This window comes from Sciurus carolinensis, chromosome 2, assembly GCF_902686445.1.
Source record: "Sciurus carolinensis chromosome 2, mSciCar1.2, whole genome shotgun sequence".
Classification (NCBI taxonomy): Eukaryota; Metazoa; Chordata; class Mammalia; order Rodentia; family Sciuridae; genus Sciurus; species Sciurus carolinensis.
The window spans coordinates 67,237,829-67,256,431 of record NC_062214.1 but is presented as its reverse complement, the minus strand read 5'-3'; the positions used below and the strand labels follow the sequence as shown (position 1 = coordinate 67,256,431).

Below are 18,603 nucleotides of genomic sequence, written 5' to 3'. Positions count from 1 at the left end.
CTAATCTGCACAGCAATACTGACACCATTTCCTGCCCTGCAAGCATTTGCAAAAGAACTTGAGCTTCTATTTATCACCACTACTCTTGCCTCAAGGTAACTTAAAAAAAAAAAAATCCTCTCAATACCAATTCTTGTAAGAATTAGAAGAAATACAATGGCTGAACTATCAACAGGGCAAATAAAAACTAAGTGAAAAAACTGTTAAGAGAGTACAGTGAGGTTGAGGTTTTCCCCATCCCTATTGCTGTTTACTACTTTTGTTCAGAACAGTAATAAAATTCAATAAAATTCTGATTTAATTACAATAGTTCTCGATGTAAAAGGATACCAGATTCAATTGTGGAACTAAAACATATATTCTGCATGCATGAACTTGCCCTAGACCCACAAGAAAACTATCAAATAAATCATAATTGAGACTAATGCCCAGGGCAAGAGTATGTTTAAAAGTTTCACAGATTATGTTCAGAGGCATTGTTTTGCCATATTACAAAGATCAAACTCCCTATTTATTCAGACATCAATTGGCTGTGTTGCAAGAGCAAAGTGGCAAAATCATACAAATGAGTAAAGTCCTGACTATATTATATCGACACACTGTACTTTATATACATTTGCATTCTTCATCTCCATAAAGAAATACCTTCTATCTCATTTCACTGAATTACATGGCTTTCTTGGTCTTTTCCATTTTCCCCACACTTGACAAAAAAGAATACAAGAAGAATTTTGTGTCCCTCATATTTCTACCACAAAGAAAAGATATTTTTGACATATCAAGAAGCAGGGAAGATGGGCTGGGGTTGTGGCTCAGTCATAGAGCACTTGCCTATCCTAGCACATGAGAGGCATTAGGGTCAATCCTCAGTACCACATACAAATAAATAAATAAATAAAGTTTAAAAAAGAAAAGAAAAAAATGAAGAAGAAAAAGCAGCAGCAGGGAGAGACAGGTGTGGTGGTGCACACCTATAATCCCACGGACTTAGGAGGCTGAGGCAAGAGAATTACAAGTCTGAGACCAGTCTCAGCAAATTAGTGAAACCTGTCTCAAAAAAAAAAAAAAAAAAAAGGGCTGGGGATTTGGTTCAGTAGTAAAGCACCCCTGGGTTCAATCCTCAGTACCAAAAATAAATAAATAAGCACTGAGGATATACGTTCTGATTTGAATAAACCCCAGGTTATGTCCATCATGTAAGCATAATTACTAAGCGAGAAAACACTCTCGAAAATATCCTGCTTTGATAATAAATTAGGTTAAATGTCATTATTTTCATTTCCGTATTATTTTTTTGTTGTTATAACTTCCATACCATTAAATCTTGCTTTTTTAAAGTTCAAATACCACTAAAACTTTCAATGGGTTATTATTGTTTTCACAAGGTAGTAAAACCATTACCATTATGTAATTTCAGAGCATTTCATCATTCCAAAAATAAACTCAATACCATTAGCAATCATACCCACCTCTCTCTTCTCACCAACCTTTAAGTACTAATTCATTTTGTCTCCCTGGAATTTGCCCATTCTAGACACTTCACACAAACAATTAAACAATACATAGCTTTTGGTGGCTGGCTTCCTTCACATGCCATGATGTTTTCAATGTCTATCTGTGTTACAACATAGAGCAGTACTTCATCCTTTCTTGGATATACCACATTTTATTTTATCCATCCATCTGTCAATAGACATTTGGGTTCTTTCCACTTTTTGACTATTATGAAGAACGCAGCTATGAATGATGGTGCATAAATTTTGTGTGGACATAAATTCTCAATTCTCTTGAATATATAACTAAAAACATATGGCTGGGTCCTAGAACTGTTGGATCATATTTTAACTATGTTTACTTTTTGAGGAACTGCCAAACTCCAAGGCATCTGAACCATTTCACATTCCTATCAGTAATGTATGAGGGCACCAATTTCTTCACATTCTTGTTAACACCTGCTAGTATCTCTCCCCCGCCCCCCCTTGGTGTGGGGTGTACCCAGGATTGAACTCAGGGGCACTCAACCACTGAGTTATACCCTCAGTCCTATTTTGTATTTTATTTACAAACAGGGTGTCGATGAGTTGCTTAGAGCCTTGCTTTTGCTGAGGCTGGCTTTGACCTTGAGATCTGCCTACCTCAGTCTCCCAAGCCACTGAGATTACTGGCAAGCACCACCACACCTGGCATAGTATCTTTTTTAATACAGCAATCATAATGAGTGAGAAGTGGTATCTGGTGGTTTTAACTTCCATTTCCTTAATGATTACTAAAATTCAGCATATTTTCATATACCCATTTGCCATTTGTTTACCTTCTCTGGAGAACCATCTATTCACTCCTTTTTAAAACTAAATTGTCTTTTCATTGTTGAGTTCCAAGAGTTCTTTATATATTCTGTATACTAAACAAATACCTAATTTGTGAATTATTTTCTCCCATTTAAATTTATTCACTTTTTTTTTATTCACTTCTTGATAATGTCTCTGCAAGAATAAGTTTTTAAATTTGATGAACTCCAATTTATCTATTTCTTCTTTGGTTGCTTGTTTTCTCAGCATTAAATCTAAGAAACCACTGCAAAATTCAAAATCATGAAAATTTAGCCTACATGTTTGAGTTCTAACATTTAAAGTCTTTGATCCATTTTGAGCCAATTTTTTTATATAGTAAGGTAAGAATTCAATTTTATTATTTTGCATGTAGATATTTAGGTGTCCCAGTACAATTTGCTAAAAAGGGCTATTTTTCCCCAATGAATCACCTTGACGCCATTACCAAAAATCAACTGATCATAAATGTAGAAACACCTGGATTCTCAATTTTATTTCCCTGAGCTATCCTATGTTTATCCTTATGCCAATGCCACCTTATATTGGTTACTGCAGTTTGTAGTAAGTTCTCATATTGGGAAGTAGGAAACTTCCAACTTTATATAAGATTGTTTTGGCTATTCTGAGAAACTTTAATTTCCATATAAATTTTAGCATCAGCTTGTCAAGTTCTGGGAAAAAAAAAAAAAAAAAAAAAAAGTCCAGCTGGAATTTTTATATGGGTTGGGCTAAAACTGTTGATCAATTTGAGAATACTACAATCTTAACATTAAATCTGACAACTCATAAATATAGTACATCTTTGTGTTTACTTAGGTTTTCAATTTCTTTCAATGATGTTTTATAGTTTGCAGTATACCAGAGTTCCACTTAATTTGTTAAATGTATTAAGTACTGCATTATTTTCATGCTATTATAAATGCAATTTTCTTAATTCCATTTTTGGACTATTCACTACAATTGTCCTATATGATTCTTGACTTCAAAAACTTTCCATAATATAAAAAAAGAACAATTAGAAATTATATTGCATTTAAGTATGAATACACTGGGGTCCTCTACAGATGTTCCTTGACTTGCAGCAGGATTAAGTCCTAATAAATCCATCATAAATTGAAAATACCTCTAAGTCAAAAATGTATATAATACATTTAACCTACTAAACATCACAGCACAGCCTGGCCTAACCTAGCTTAGGTGTGCTCAGAACACTTACATCAGCCTGCAACTGGACAATATCACAACCCAAAACCCATTTTAAAATAAAGTGCTGAATATCTTATACAATTTACTGACTACTGCACAGAAAGTGAGAAATAAAATGGTTATATGGGTTTGCTTTCACACCATCTGTAAAGTCAAACGCTTTTAAATTGAACCATCACAAACTGGGGTCCATCTGTATTTTCTCATAGTATGGAAGAGCAGTGGTCTAAACAAGTAAGAAACCATAGTGGTTAACCACTCTGCTAAGAGATCTTAAAAAATGAGAATCAAATAATGCCAAATAAGTTCAATTCCAATTTTTTTTATTTTTTAAATTTTTTAATGGACACAATACCTTTATTTTATTTATTCATTTTATGTGGTGCTGAGGAGCAAACCCAGTGTCTCACAAGTGCAAGGCAAGTACTCAATCCGAATTTCAATACAAGACCACACTACTCCACTACGTGTCAAACAAAAATGATGCCCTAATTCTCTTACAAAATAAAGAAAAATTCCCTAATACTATATACTCTTTGTCCAACAAACTTAATTATCCTACTGTAATCTATATTACTACCAGAGGTTCTTTACCCTATAAAATTATTCTCCAATTAATTTTAATAAGAATATTTTTTGTTTCCTCTAAAATAGGATGTTTTCATTAATGTTTACCATTAAATCCAGGCAGAAATTTAAGCTCTAAATTAATTTAGGACTATCATAAGCTATTATTTATTATAATAATAATTAAAGCATTCCATTTATTCTGAATTATATTATGAAATGTGTGTAACAACCCATTTTAAAATACAATGATACATTTGAGTGAACAAGTCAACTATCAGTCAGAAATGATTCAATAAGAAAAACATAAACCATACTTTGAATATAAAGCTCAAACATAATGGCCATTACTTGAAAATGTAGTTTGGTTGTATATAACTTTCAAAGAGGCAGAACATGTCCTACAAACATTTAGCATTTAATTTCATTACTTAAATTGGGTTACTATATATTATAAGATATAAAATCCAAAAATATTAACTACTATTTCAATAAATACAAAAAAATACAAAAATATACAGTTAAGAAAAATTTTCTAGTTAGTAGTGATTCTAGTGGGTCTCATGTAGATATTCTGCCTGCTAAACAATTCAAATACCAGAAAACTATTCAAAGAAAGATAAGAAATTATTATGACTCAGGATTGTACAAACAATGGTAGAGTCAGGCATGGTGGTGCATGCCTATAATCCCAGTGGCTCAGGAGGCTGAGGCAGGAGGATCCCAAGTTCAAAGCTAGCTTCAGCAATTTAGTGAGGCCCTAAGCAACAGCAAGAACCTGTACCAAAATAAAAAATAAAAAGGACAGAGGATGTACCTCTGTAGGTAAGTGTCCCTGGTTTCAAGCCCCTCCTCATACCAAAACAAAACAAACAACAAAAACACACACAAAACAAAAACAAAAACAAAAAAAACCCAAAAAACAACAGTGGAGGTACCTTGTACATAGAAATGGGGCCAAGAAGGAGCAAGTGGGGACTGAAATCCAACTTGTCCTCTTACCATCTAAGTCCTAAACCCTACCAGAGGTCAGCATTCACCTAAATCAGTGAAAAAGTCTTCTTCTAACCAGCTATGACCTAGCTGTGACAATCCCAAATTAGCTACATGTTAGAAAAGTTAGGACAACTGAAATTCTGACTATCAGTACCTTTGCCTGAAATCAAAACACAAAAATGTTGCTTCTTATAATGTACATATTACATTTTAGGTAAAACAGTCAATATGCCAAAACAAAAACAGGTTGGGAGGAAGGGGCAAAATCATCTAAAAATCTAAAAAGTAGTTTGAAATATAGTATCTTTCTATTTAAGTTTGGATTTATTTGATTAATAACAGGTTACATATTTTTGTTAGCATAAAAATTGTGTTTTTAGGCTAGAGATATGTGAAGTTGAATCCTGATTAGAAAGGTATAAGGGTAAAATGTTAAGAGCCTATTATTATTAGATTCTACCATTAAAGAAATACACACCATGTTTTACACAATAGATAACAGATACAGTTTGAAAAATTATGTGCTAATCAAAAGTATTGGCCAGAAAACATCTTAAATTCATTAGAGAAATTAAAGTGTATTTGATGGAAGTTGAAAGTAACTTCTTATAATGTTAATAATCACTCCCTTTCAAGGGAGTTCAAAGTACTAGGAATTGAACCCAGGTGCTTTTCCACTGAGCCAAATCACCAGTCCTTTTTATTTTTAATTTTTAAACAAGGTTTCACTAAGTTGCCCAGGTTGACCTCAAATTTGCAATCCTCCTGCCTCAGTTGCTGGAGTAATTGAGATTACAGGCATGTGCCACCACACTGGGCTCAAAGATTTTTTTCAATTGTTTCCTTAATCTGAGACATAAAATTATTTTAAAACTATGTGAATTATTATTATTAGTCATGGTAAGCCAACCACACTACTAACTAAAAAGATATCACTTCAAAAAAAAATGTTTTATCTACTGCTGAGGATCAAACCCAGGGTCTCACAAAAGTCAGTCAAGGACTCTACCACCAAGTCACATCACCAGTTCCCAAATTTTTATTATAATAACTTATCTATAAAATTTATATTTCTAGATAAACCAATGAACTGTCATGTGATTTTCAGTGACTCACTTTTTTTACGCCCTCATTTCATTTCTACAAAGTAGAGCAAGAATATAGCTCAAATTCCTACCGGAAATTATAAGAATTGAGAATATAACCACCAGGAACCTTGAGCTCCTTAGAGAGAGACATAATATTATTAAAGTCATTAGAAAGGAAACTTTGTAAACTGCCACTGATAAGACTAAAGCCCATCCACACATGGCCTTTCATTTCCAGATTAATTATACCTACATAAAGAACAAGGTCCTGCCTTTGCATAAGACACACAAAAGAAATAAAGTACACTCAGGCAAGAGGTGGAAATGAAGTCTTCTACCATCAACAATCTGCTTAGAAAATTAAAATTATTTCCTTACTTGTAAAATGTACATATGTATGCTTATCCCAAATACTTTTCATGATATCATAATAATTACTGGAAAAAATATTTTACAAACGAATAAATTTTACATAAAGACAAATCATTACTAAAAATACTTCTCTACAGTGTGACTCAAATGTTAAATATATTAGAACTTTTTAACTTGTTCATATCATTTGAATCAAATCTGTACATAAGTGTTGCTCTAGGTGTAACCTTATCTGTATTTGTTCAGATAAACATGATATTGTATACCATTATACTCGGAATCAAAAGGCATCTAAATAAATATGGAAAGAAGCATAGTAATGTAGGTGGATATGCAATGGAATTTGGAATGGGTTATTTAGTACTTAACATATAATGACTATAAACAGATTTAAGAGTGTGATGCATTTTCATTTTCTTCATCACGAATTATAACAAAGACAGATACAAAACGCAAAAGTGCACAGTTCAAGGATGTATTACAAACTCTGTTTTCTACAATTCAGATCAGCGCTCCTGAGTCACCCAGTACTATTCACAATAATTAAGCCCTCCTCTACCTCATTCAAGAGATGACTATTTTCCTGATGATTATAGTAGTAACTCTGGCATTTTGGTGTTTTGTTTCTTGACAAAAGCACAGATCCGTAAACATTACAGCTTATTTTGCCTATCACATTTTTGTGTTTTATTTTTACTTTACATCAGTGGAATCACACATAAATTCTTGCATTTCTGTTTTTTCTTTTTTTTTGCAGGGGTTTGGTTTTTTTGTTTTGTTTTGTTTTGGTTATTTGTGGTGCTGGGGATTGAACCCTTTAAGAAACGCATTTGTGGCATTCATCTGTTGTGTATGTAGTTATAGCTTGTCCATTTTGTGGCTATAATATATTCTAATAAATGAATATATTACAATTTTATTTATGCAATCAACTTCTGATGAACACTGTACTGAGTTTGATGCTATTAGAAAAACAGTGCTGTTACCAATATTAACACATCTCTTAATATATGTACACCCACGGAAAGAAATTACTGGTCAGAAGGTATGTAAATGTCAAATTATTACCTAAAGTGGCTAAAATAATACACATTCCAACAGTGTTTACCAAGTTCCCATAACTTAATGTCCTTTCCGAAACTTGTACTTCCAATTACATCTAAATTTTAGCCACTTCTGGGCTTCTGATGGAGCCTCTCTGTAGTTTTATTTCTCAGATTACTAGTAAAGCATCTTTTTTCATGTCTCTTAAATATTCAGATTTCTTTTATGAAGCACCTTTTTTCATGTCTCTCACTCTTCTACTGGATTATTTGTTTTTGTTAGATTTTTAGAAGTCCTGAGTCTTTTGATACATTCTTCTTGTCCATTAAATGAACTGAAAATATCTTTACTCTGGTTTGCCTTATTCTTAATAATGACTTTGCAAGAAATTTATGGTATTTGATATTAATAATTTGATTTCTTAAGATATCATGCTTAAGGAGACAAGAGCATGGAGAGAGAGCCTAGAGAATGGGAGAAAATCTTTGCCACCCACACCTCAGATAAGGTATTAATTCCCAGAATATACAAAGAACTCAGAAAGATTAACACCAAAAAAATAAATAAATAAATAAAAATAACCCAACCAATAAATGGGCACAGAAACTTCACAAACACTTCTCAAAATAAGAAATACAGTCAGCCAATATGAAAAAATGCTCAGAAACATCTCTAGCAATTAGATAAATGCAAATTAAACTACACTGAGATTTCATCCCATTCCAGTCAGAATGGCAACAATCAAGGATACAAGTAACAATATATGTTGGCAATGGTATGGGGGAAAGGTTACATTCATACATTGCTGGTGGGACTGCAAATTGGTGCAACCATAATGAAAAGCTCTATGGAGATTCCTCAGAAAACTTGGACCCACCATTTGACCCAGTTATCATCCCACTCCTCGGTTTATACCCCAAGGACTTAAAATCAGCATACTACAGTAATGCAGCCACATCAATGTTTACAGAAGCTCAACTCACAGTGCTATAAACTATGGAACCAACCTAGGTGCCCTTCAACAGATGAATTAATAAAGAAAACGTGGTATGTAGTCCGACATGGTGGTGCATGCCAGTAATCCCATCAGCTCCGAGGCTGAGACGGGAGGATCTCAAGTTCGAAGCTAGCCTCAGCAATGGCAAGGTGTTAAGCAACTCAGTGAGATTCTGTCTCTAAATAACATACAAAATAGGGTGGGATGTGGCTCAGGGGCTGAGTGCCCCTGAATTCAATCCCAGGTACCCTCCCCAAAAAAGAAAAAAGAAAATGTGGTATATACGGCATAGATACACTATGGAATATTACTCAGCCATAAAGAAAAATGAAATTATGGCATTTGCCAGTAAATGGATGGAGTTGGAGAATATTACACTAAATGAAATAAGCCAATGCCAAAGAACAAAAGGCTGAATGTTCTGATATGGGAATGCTAACACACAACGGGGATGGAAGGGAGAGCAGATGTTCAGTAGATTAGACAAAGGGGAATGAAGGGAGACAGGAATAAGAGAGTGGAATGGATCTGACATAACTTTCCTACATACATAATATGAACACCCTCCACATTGTGTACATCCACAAGACTGGGATCCTAATTAGAATAAGATATACTACATATTTGTATAAATAGGTCAAAATTGAACCCACTGGCATGTATAATAACTAAAAGGAACAAATAAAAAAAATGTAAAAACAATTTTTGTGCAAAGATCATGAACATGTTCTCATATACTACTTGTAACAATTCTATAGTTTTGCCTTTCATGTTGAAATGTACAAATCAGTCTTTCATTGATTTTTGCATATGGTATAGAACACAAATCATGTATTTCCATAATAGATAATCATAATAGATAATTAAAAGATAATCACCGGTTTCATTTATTGAATAATTCTTTCCCCAATACCCTAAAGCACAATTTTTGTCATAACAAGTGTTACTGTCCACATGGACCCTTTTCCAAGCATTTTTCCTTTTGTTCATCCTTGTGGCATCATTTTGTGGAATTAATCATTACTTTAAAAAAAATACCTCAAAATGAGTCAGCTGATACCACATAATATATTTGTACAAAAACAAAAGTTCAACACACCACCCCCATACACACACAAATCCTTCACAATGTCAAACCACAATGTCCAGCATCCAAATAAAAAATACAGGAAATGAAAAGAAGCAAGAAAATGTGACCCACAATAATGTGACCCACAATAACAAGTCAATCAATATAAGACGCAGAAATAACAAAAATTTAGTGGAGTTAATGAGGCCATTAAAACAAAAATTATGTGTGGCTCAGTGGTACAGTGCATGCCTAGCACTCATGAGGCCCTGTGTCTGATCCTCAGCACCACATAAAAATAAAGGTATTGTGTCTACCTACAACTAAAACTATATTTTAGGGCTAGGGAGATAGCTCAGTTGGTAGAGTGCTTGCCTTGCAAGCACAAGGCCCTGGGTTCAATCCCTAACACCACAAAAAATTTTAAAAAATCTAAAAAATTTTTTTAAATTATGAAGAAATTTAGTAAGATTGAGAAGGTAAAAGAAAAAAAGAACATCAGAGAAATGGAAGAAATAAAACCTACAAAGATGAAAAATGATTTTCAGTAATAATTTTTTTAAAAACACCACAGATGGGATTTAAACAGATCATATATTGCAGAAGAAAACACCAGCGATCTTGGAGTCATGGCAGTATTATTAATAATCTAAATAAAGCATACAAAAAAAGAAGAGGCAGAGAAGATGGAGTATCAGTATGTACAATAAGAAATGTATTAACATCTGGAATTATAGGGAAAATAAAACAAACACAAAGGGTAAGTGGAATATTTAAGAAACAGTGGCCAACACATTTCCAAATTTAATTTAAAAAATGGAAACAAAAAAATAATCTAAGCAGCATTATGTCAAATCAAATGGCTAAAACTCAATAATATAAAAAGTATTAAGAGCAACCAGAGAAAACAGAAAACTTACATTTATGTAACAAAAATTATCAGCAGATTTTCTGTCAGAAACTATGTAAATTATTTCAGAAACTATTTCTCAACATACTAGAGATAAAGACATTTCATGATAGAGGACCCAATTCATCAAAACATAAAAGCACTAAATATGCAAGCACCTAATAATGGAGCTTCAAAATACATGAACCAGAGAAACAGACTTATCTTTAATTAATGTTAAAAATTTCAACACTTCTCAGCAATTACTGGAAACAACCAGAAAATCAGAAGACATGTAGAAGTTTTAAAAGAATACTATCAATTTGACTTAATTAAATTTTTAGAAATCACCACTCAATACATTCTTAAGGGCACATAAAACATTCTCTAAAACAAACCATGTTCTATGCTATCTAATAAATTACAAGTTGACAAGAATTTATATCATACAAAGTATGTTACTGAGCCACAACAGAATTAAATTAGAAACTTGTAAAATAAATACATCTAGAAAATAAATCAAATATTTGGAAATTAAATAGAACAAATAAAAAATTCACAATGAAAATTTTAAAACTCTTTTTAACTCCATGTAAATGAACATATAACAAATAGGATACAGAGAGAGGAAGATTCAAAACTAAGTCCTCCTTTAGAAAAAGCATTTATTTGTTCCTAAATGTCAGGAAAGAAAAAGGGGTTATAAGCACAGATCTTTTCAACATTAAAAGACCAGGGATTATAATATACAACTCTGTGCCAATAAATTAAACAACTGACATAAAATGGACGAATTCCTCAAAAGACAAACAACAAAAGCTTATTCAAGAAAAAATAATATATATCTGAATGGTCTCTATCAATTAAGGAAAATGAACTCATAGTTTAAAACTTCCCAACAAATAAACTCCAGGACCAGAAGTCTCCAGTGGTGAATTCTACCAAATACTTAAACAGAGTTCCATTGAGAATATTTCTGAAAAAAAAAAAAAAAAAAGTCCTTCCAAATCACTTAAGATCAACAATGTCAATATAAAAACTATACACAACCATCACAAAACTGTAAATTAATGTCAATTTCTTTGATAAACACAAATAAAAAAAGTCAACCAAATTTTAGCAAGGGAATTCATCACAATTGGTAATTCTCTCAGAAATGATTAGTTGGCTCAACATTCCAAAATCAATCAATCAATGTAATGGACCACATTAACAGACAGATAAATAAAACACATGACCATCTCAATAGATGCAGAAAAAAATATATTTTACAAAAATCCAATGCCTGTTCACAAAAAAGGAAAAAGACCTCAGCAAGAACTAATTTTTAGAAAAATAAAGTTTTCCACATACAACCAGGATTAAGGAAAGGACATGCCCTCTTACCACTTCTATTCAACACTGCACCAAGAATACTAGCCAGCGTAATAAAGGAAGCAAAAGAAACAAAAGACATATAAATTAAAAAGGAGGAAGTGAAATAGTCTTTATTCATAGCAGAGATCATCTCCACAGAATATATGAAGAAATCTACAAAAAGACCACTAGCATTAATAATGATTTAGCAGGATCACAAATTACAAAGATCTAAACAAGAATCAATTATCTTTCTGTATACTAGCAAAAAATGATCAGAAACTAATATTTTTAAATTACCATTTATAATAACAAAATATAAAACAAGAGATGAATTTAAAGAAACAGGTATTAAGACCTTTAACACTGTAAACCAGAGAATACTAATAAGAAAAAGTAAAGGAGATTCAAATGAAAGAAATAACAAGTTCCTGCACTGGAAGATTCAATATCCTTAAGAAGTCAATTCAACAACATTGATCCATAGGGTATAAAAGCATTCACAATCAAAATTCTATTATAGAACTTTATAGAAGAACAATTTTATAGAAATTGACGAGCTAATTAATTCTAAAATTACATAAAAGAAAACTGTAAAGGATCACAGACAAAACAACTTTGAAAATGAAGAATAAAGCTGGATTATTTACATCACCTAATTTTAAGATTTACTATAAAACCAATAAATAAACAAGATTTACTACAAAACTACGGTAAGCAAGAAAGAGTTGGGTTATCATAAGGAAACATTCTTACATTCTACCAGAAGAACAGAGTCCAGAAATAGATCCACATATAATGGCCAATTGATTTTCAAAAAGGTGGCAAAGGAAACAGGAAAGTACAGTCCTTTAAAGAAAGGTGCTGGAACCATCTGATACCCATATTCAAAAAAAAAAAAAAAAAAAAAAAATCAACCTTTACCTTACACTATATTCAAAAAGTAACTAAAAATGCATTATAAACTTAAACACAGTCCAAAGAAATAGTCCAATAGATCTAAATATAATAGATACAACAGAGGGAAAGAAAACTAAGAAAAATGTTGTCCAATCCCTGTGACAAACCTCCAATTTTCTACTCCGAATTAGTAAAGAATTATAGGGAACTTCCCTAATCTGCAGCTCTCTAGTTAACATATGAATTTCTTTCAAAGTAATGAGCATTTTCCATCCAAGAAATACTAGAGCAGCTCCTAAGCAAGTACTTATTAATTCAAGTATGAAGAATAAGACACTGTCTATGTCCTGAGAGCTTAGTAAAGGAAGTGACAGAGAATCCCTAAAATCTAAATGTGACTCAAAATATAAATGCTGAGGTTATGGCCACAGCCATCACTGGGATTCAGAGAAGGTAGAGTTTCAAGCTATGGGCATAAGACTGACTAAATTCCTACGGTTCTTTAATTAAAATCACTATTTTAAGGAGTTAATGAACAAAACACATGAGAAATATAAATGATGATGAGAAAAATCTTTTAAAAAATAAAAAATTTACAGAAGACTAAGATTTATATTTCAAAATGAGAATTAAGCTTCATTATTCCCATCTCACTTGTACAAGTTTTAGATTGAAAAATACTTTGCTACAATTGGAAAAAAAAATGTTTTTTTCCTAGTTTCCTAAATTTAAAGGATAACTTAAATGGGCTGTTCATTAGTCAAGTTATAAAAAAAAAAAAAAAAATACAGGCATATGAAACTGATTATATTATCAGATTATGATATTTTAAATAACTCATTTTATTGTTTCTTTCTACCATTTAACTATTTGAGAAAAAACACAAGGCCATTAAATAGCGAAAGCATCTTGAAGTGAAAAAGTCTGATGATACCTGTCCCAAGTTTTTTACTGACATAATCATTAGGTTCTATCAATGAAACCTAATATTGTAGAATGTTAATGCTAATGTATCTTAACACGTTGAAGAATATCCCCCTAATAAGTTTCGAAATTACCTATTTTAAAATAATCTAGTAGTAATATAATTCATTTCTTTTCCACTTTAAATAAAAGGCCAAATTCAGATGAGATTTCATTCAGAAAACTCTGGAGAACAACCCATCTTATGGAAATATTGTGAACATTAACCTAGGTCAACATAGTCTTTTTTAACCAAAATAATCTACTCCAGAGCTTTGTAAATATGGGTCATGATTTAAGGTAACAAATTCAAAATTATGTAAAATGTCCACATTTTCAAAAGAGTCCCTAAAACGTGCTTTCAACTTTAACCTTTCCTCCCAACTCTTCTGAGATAAGGTTGTGTTGTCCACTTCGTCTTTTACTTGATAATCTTTACTTAGACTATGGAACTCATTCTCTAATACTCCCTTCCTTCTATTTATTGTCATAGTAAATATGGATGACCTACTTTAGATTTTCTTACTGTTTTTTCAAATAAAGATTAATATAGAATATGGAAGTGTAAAATATTTTTAAAAGTTTGGGATTAGCTGTGTCAGACAAGGCATAAGAGAAACTGTCACTATGCAAAGATATTATACATTTCCACTGGACTTTACAAATTTCCTTAAGTGATCTATATTAATCCCCAAAATAACCTCTAAAATGACCTCCACTCAACCTCACCATTAAAACAGGCTGATTTTTTTTTTAAAAAAGCAACCATTGTGTTTATTTCATAACACAGAAAAAGGTAAACTGTCTTACTAGAAATGAAGTATCAGCAAAAGGTCCTCTTAGATATGATCCTAGCAGAAAATTCTTCTTTGTTCCTTTTTTATAAAATGCAATTCCTTAAAAAAACAGAGAGATGGAGTTTTACTCTTGACTCTAAAAAAGAATTAAATAAATGCTTTATTATTACAGAATTCTAGCACTCAACAACACTCCTGGCAGATAGTTCCACAAATATGTGCTGAATGATAAAAGTTAAATTGGTAAAAGTCATTTGTATTATTTGGCTAATATAATAAAATGTCAGTCAACTGACTGCTTCTAATGTCACTAATCCATTTTTAGGGAAATAATACTCAAATGTTCAGTAATATTATTTGTATTGCAATATTCAAAAATTAGTTCCTTAGTTCCCATACTCCTATCCTCTATGTCATATTACCTGTACTGTGTTGTACAGCCTACCACTAGAGATTTGCATGGTGTTGGGGGAAATAAATTTTCACATACATTTTGGTGACCAGAGACGGAAGTACTGTATGGTGAGTGTTGAAGTGTATATAAGAGCAAGAAAAACAAAATTTGGTGGGCTTTTTTTTTTTTCTATCTCAAACAAAAAGTCACTTAAAATGTGTTTAAGTGGAAGATACTCTGAAAGAAATGAGACCTCTGAATGCATTATCACTGCAAAAATAGTTCGATGTTTTATACTGTTGTACAAGTTAGCTTCCAATTGTTCATATTAATAAGAATGAAGTAAAATTACCACATCAGCCTATGGTACTATAAACTCTTGAAACTATCTCACAGTGGGTAATTAGCAAAATCTCATCGGATTATCACTGTCTAAAAATAAAGCAATGCCAAAGAAAACCAGTTTCTGGATGAAAACATGTAGAAAAGTCAATTCAAATTAAAACAATCCAAAATTCAACCCAAATTAATAAAAAAAACTGGTAAAATACATGAATAATTCATACACAATATTTCAAAAAATATATTTGCTCAATAATGAATTTTATTTGTAATCAAAAAATGCTTAACAGCAATAGTATTTTTTTATTCAAATGAGGATCAGTTCATATGGGTATCCAACTAACTCCTGTCTTAAAAAAACTTTATCAGTCATGATGTACTAACTGGTACCAGACATATTCTCTCACTGAACTCAACTAGAAAACTGAGTCACATATAAAATTATAATTTTAAACAATGAACACAACCAGCTCAGTACTGTAATACCCGAGGGGATAAAAAGCATCCCCTACAAATGCTTGGATACTCAATCAGGATGGCAGTACAGGGAACAGAAGCCAGGGAGAATATGGAGGGTTCCTGGCGTAGAAGAGACAGAGATCAAAATTTGGGGATGCTGACATAATGGGAACATGTAGGGCAGAATAACAAAGAAGCTAGAGCTCAGGAGATATAAAGTGCTCCTGAAATCTGCAAAGGAGTAAAACTGCCCAAAAACTAAATAAAGTAAGCCTAAAATGTAATCTGAAATGTTCTAGGAACCACATTTTAAAAGTAAAACACAGCAGGTGAAATTAACTTTAATATAACATACTAATAATAACATCATTTCAGATATAACTGATGTTTAAAAAAACTGAGATACTTTAAATCTTTTTCCTATACTAAGTCCCTGAAACTGAAATTGTACTTTATACTTAAATAACATTTAAATCCAGAGTTATTGTAATTCAAGCACTTAAGTCATATGTACCTAATGGCTACCATACCTAACAACACAGCTTTACAGTTTTTCATTGGATGTGAAGCTATGCATCAATAAATGAAACTCTACAAGACTAAGCAAAGAACACTGACCAAAGAGCAGCAGGCTCAAATACTCTCAAAGATCACATTAAGAACGGGGGATGTGAAGTTCTGACCAGTAGGGAGAAAGTTCTCACTGAAACTGAATGCAAAGTGAAGCAAAATCACTCCTTAGTAGGATGACTTACTAGTCCTATGGTAAATGCTACACTAGACCTGACAGAACAACATTTGAAAACAAGTCTCAAATGGTTCAACATTTGAAATTCAACAGTCTGTGAAAACAAAATTAAAATCTCTTAAGACAAAATCAATATGTGGTGAATGTCTAGAAGTTAATCAAAACTTACTGAGCATAATGAAGAAATGTGTAACTCAGACCTAGATAAATATCTGACAAGAAATTCAGAAAGAAGAGAACTGATGTCTTTAAAGACAGAAACCTGAAAATATCACAAGTATATTAAAGAATTTAAAAACAAACAGGAATAAAAAGATGGACATGATTTTGAAAAGGGTGAAATGAATTTTCTAAAGATGAAAAAGGCAGCATCTCAAATTTTAAAATAAACTAGATGGATTTAACAACGTATTAAACAATACAGGGGGAAAAAAGATCACTAATTGAAGATTTTAAAATAGAAAGCAAAGAGAGAGAAGAAGAAAAAGCAAAAAACTGAAAATTACCAAGAGCAGATTAAAAAAAAAAAAAAAAAAAAAGGTGTAACTGTAGTCCCAAAAGGAAGGAGAGACAAAAAATAATATCTGAAGAAATAATGACCCTCCAGGCATGGAGGCACATGCCTATAATCCCAGCACCTCGGGAAGCTAAGGCAGGAGGATCATGAGTTCAAAGCCAGTCTCAGCAAAAGTGAGGTGCTAATAAGCAACTCAGTGAGACCCGGTCTCTAAATAAAAAACAAAATAGGGCTGGGACGTGGCTCAGTGGTAGTGTGCCCCTGAGTTTGATCCCCTGTACCACCCCCCCCCAAAAAAAAAGAATTTCTGAATCTGAGGAAAACTGAACTCACATATTCAAGAAACTCAAAAAACATAAAAACGGTTGAGCACAAAGAAACTACATCAAGGCACATAATAAACTGATGAAATCAGTATGGAGAAAATTTTTAAAGCAGTTAACAGGTGGTGGGAGAATACATTATACCTAGAACACAGTTAAGAATCATCACAGACTTCTTGTCAAAAGTAATGCCAACAAGTTTAAACAAAGGAGTAACATTGGTAAAGTGCTAGAAAGAAAAAAACCTGTCAGCTAAAATCTATAAAAAGCAAATATATCCTTTACAGATGAAGGGGAAATAAGAATATTTCAGACAGATAAAAGCAGAGACAAAACTATCACCAGCAGGCCTGTACTATACAGGAAACATGGATGGAAGTTCCTCAGGAAGAAAAGAAAAAAAAAAATAGCAGAACTGTATAATACAGATTGAGCCCTAAAGTAGAAGTTAGTAACAATATTAATCAATTGTTACCAATGTACCAGTCACTGTAAGATGTTACTGATAGGAGACAGTTGTGGGGGGTGTAAAACGTGACAAATTCAAGATGTATGCTATAAAAGGCTGTAGCAACCACTAAAAAGACAAACCATAAAGAAAAACAAAGTGGAATGCAAAAATTTTAAGATAAAAAAACAAGAAAAGGAAACACAAAATAGGTAGAACCTACAGAAAACAATAGTGGTAGTACTTAAATTCACCTGTATCAATAATTACTATAAATATACATGGTCTAAACATCTCAATTAGAAGGCAGAGATTATCAAGTAAGATTAAAAGTATACAACATGTGTACAAATAATTAAATGAAAAATGTTTAATATCATTACTCATCAAAGAACTGCAAATTCAAACTACAATAAGATGCAACTATATGCCCAGTAAAATGGTTAAACTGAAAAAGCTGACAATACAAAGTGTTGGCAAAGTTATGGAGAAACCAAAACTCTCATTCATTGCTGGTGGGACAGTAAAATCATACAACTACTTTGGAAAACAATTATACTGTTTGTTTCAAAGTAAAACACACATACCATTTGGCCCAGAAATATTACTATTTGGTATTTATCCAAGAAAAATGAGAATATATGTCCACACAAAGGTTTGTACTCAAATGTTCATAGAATTTTATTCATAACAGCTTCAAACTAACATAATCAAAATATCCATGAAAGAAAGTGAACAGAGAAAACACAAAATAAACACATATGGAACACAAGTCAACAGTAAATTACTTATGGACAT

General features: G+C 32.2%; 1 protein-coding gene across 8 annotated transcripts in view; it reads right to left on the bottom strand.

Annotated features, from left to right (window-relative positions):
- Positions 1-18,603, bottom strand: part of Mef2a (myocyte enhancer factor 2A) — a 154,167-nt gene that overhangs the window by 115,828 nt on the left and 19,736 nt on the right. The window contains exon 2 of one of the 8 annotated variants that reach the window (XM_047542248.1): positions 14,588-14,673. The exons of the other annotated variants lie outside the window; for them this stretch is intronic. The gene's annotated coding sequence lies outside the window, so the exon portion shown is untranslated. The remainder of the gene's footprint in view (positions 1-14,587; positions 14,674-18,603) is intronic. 8 annotated transcript variants of the gene reach the window in all.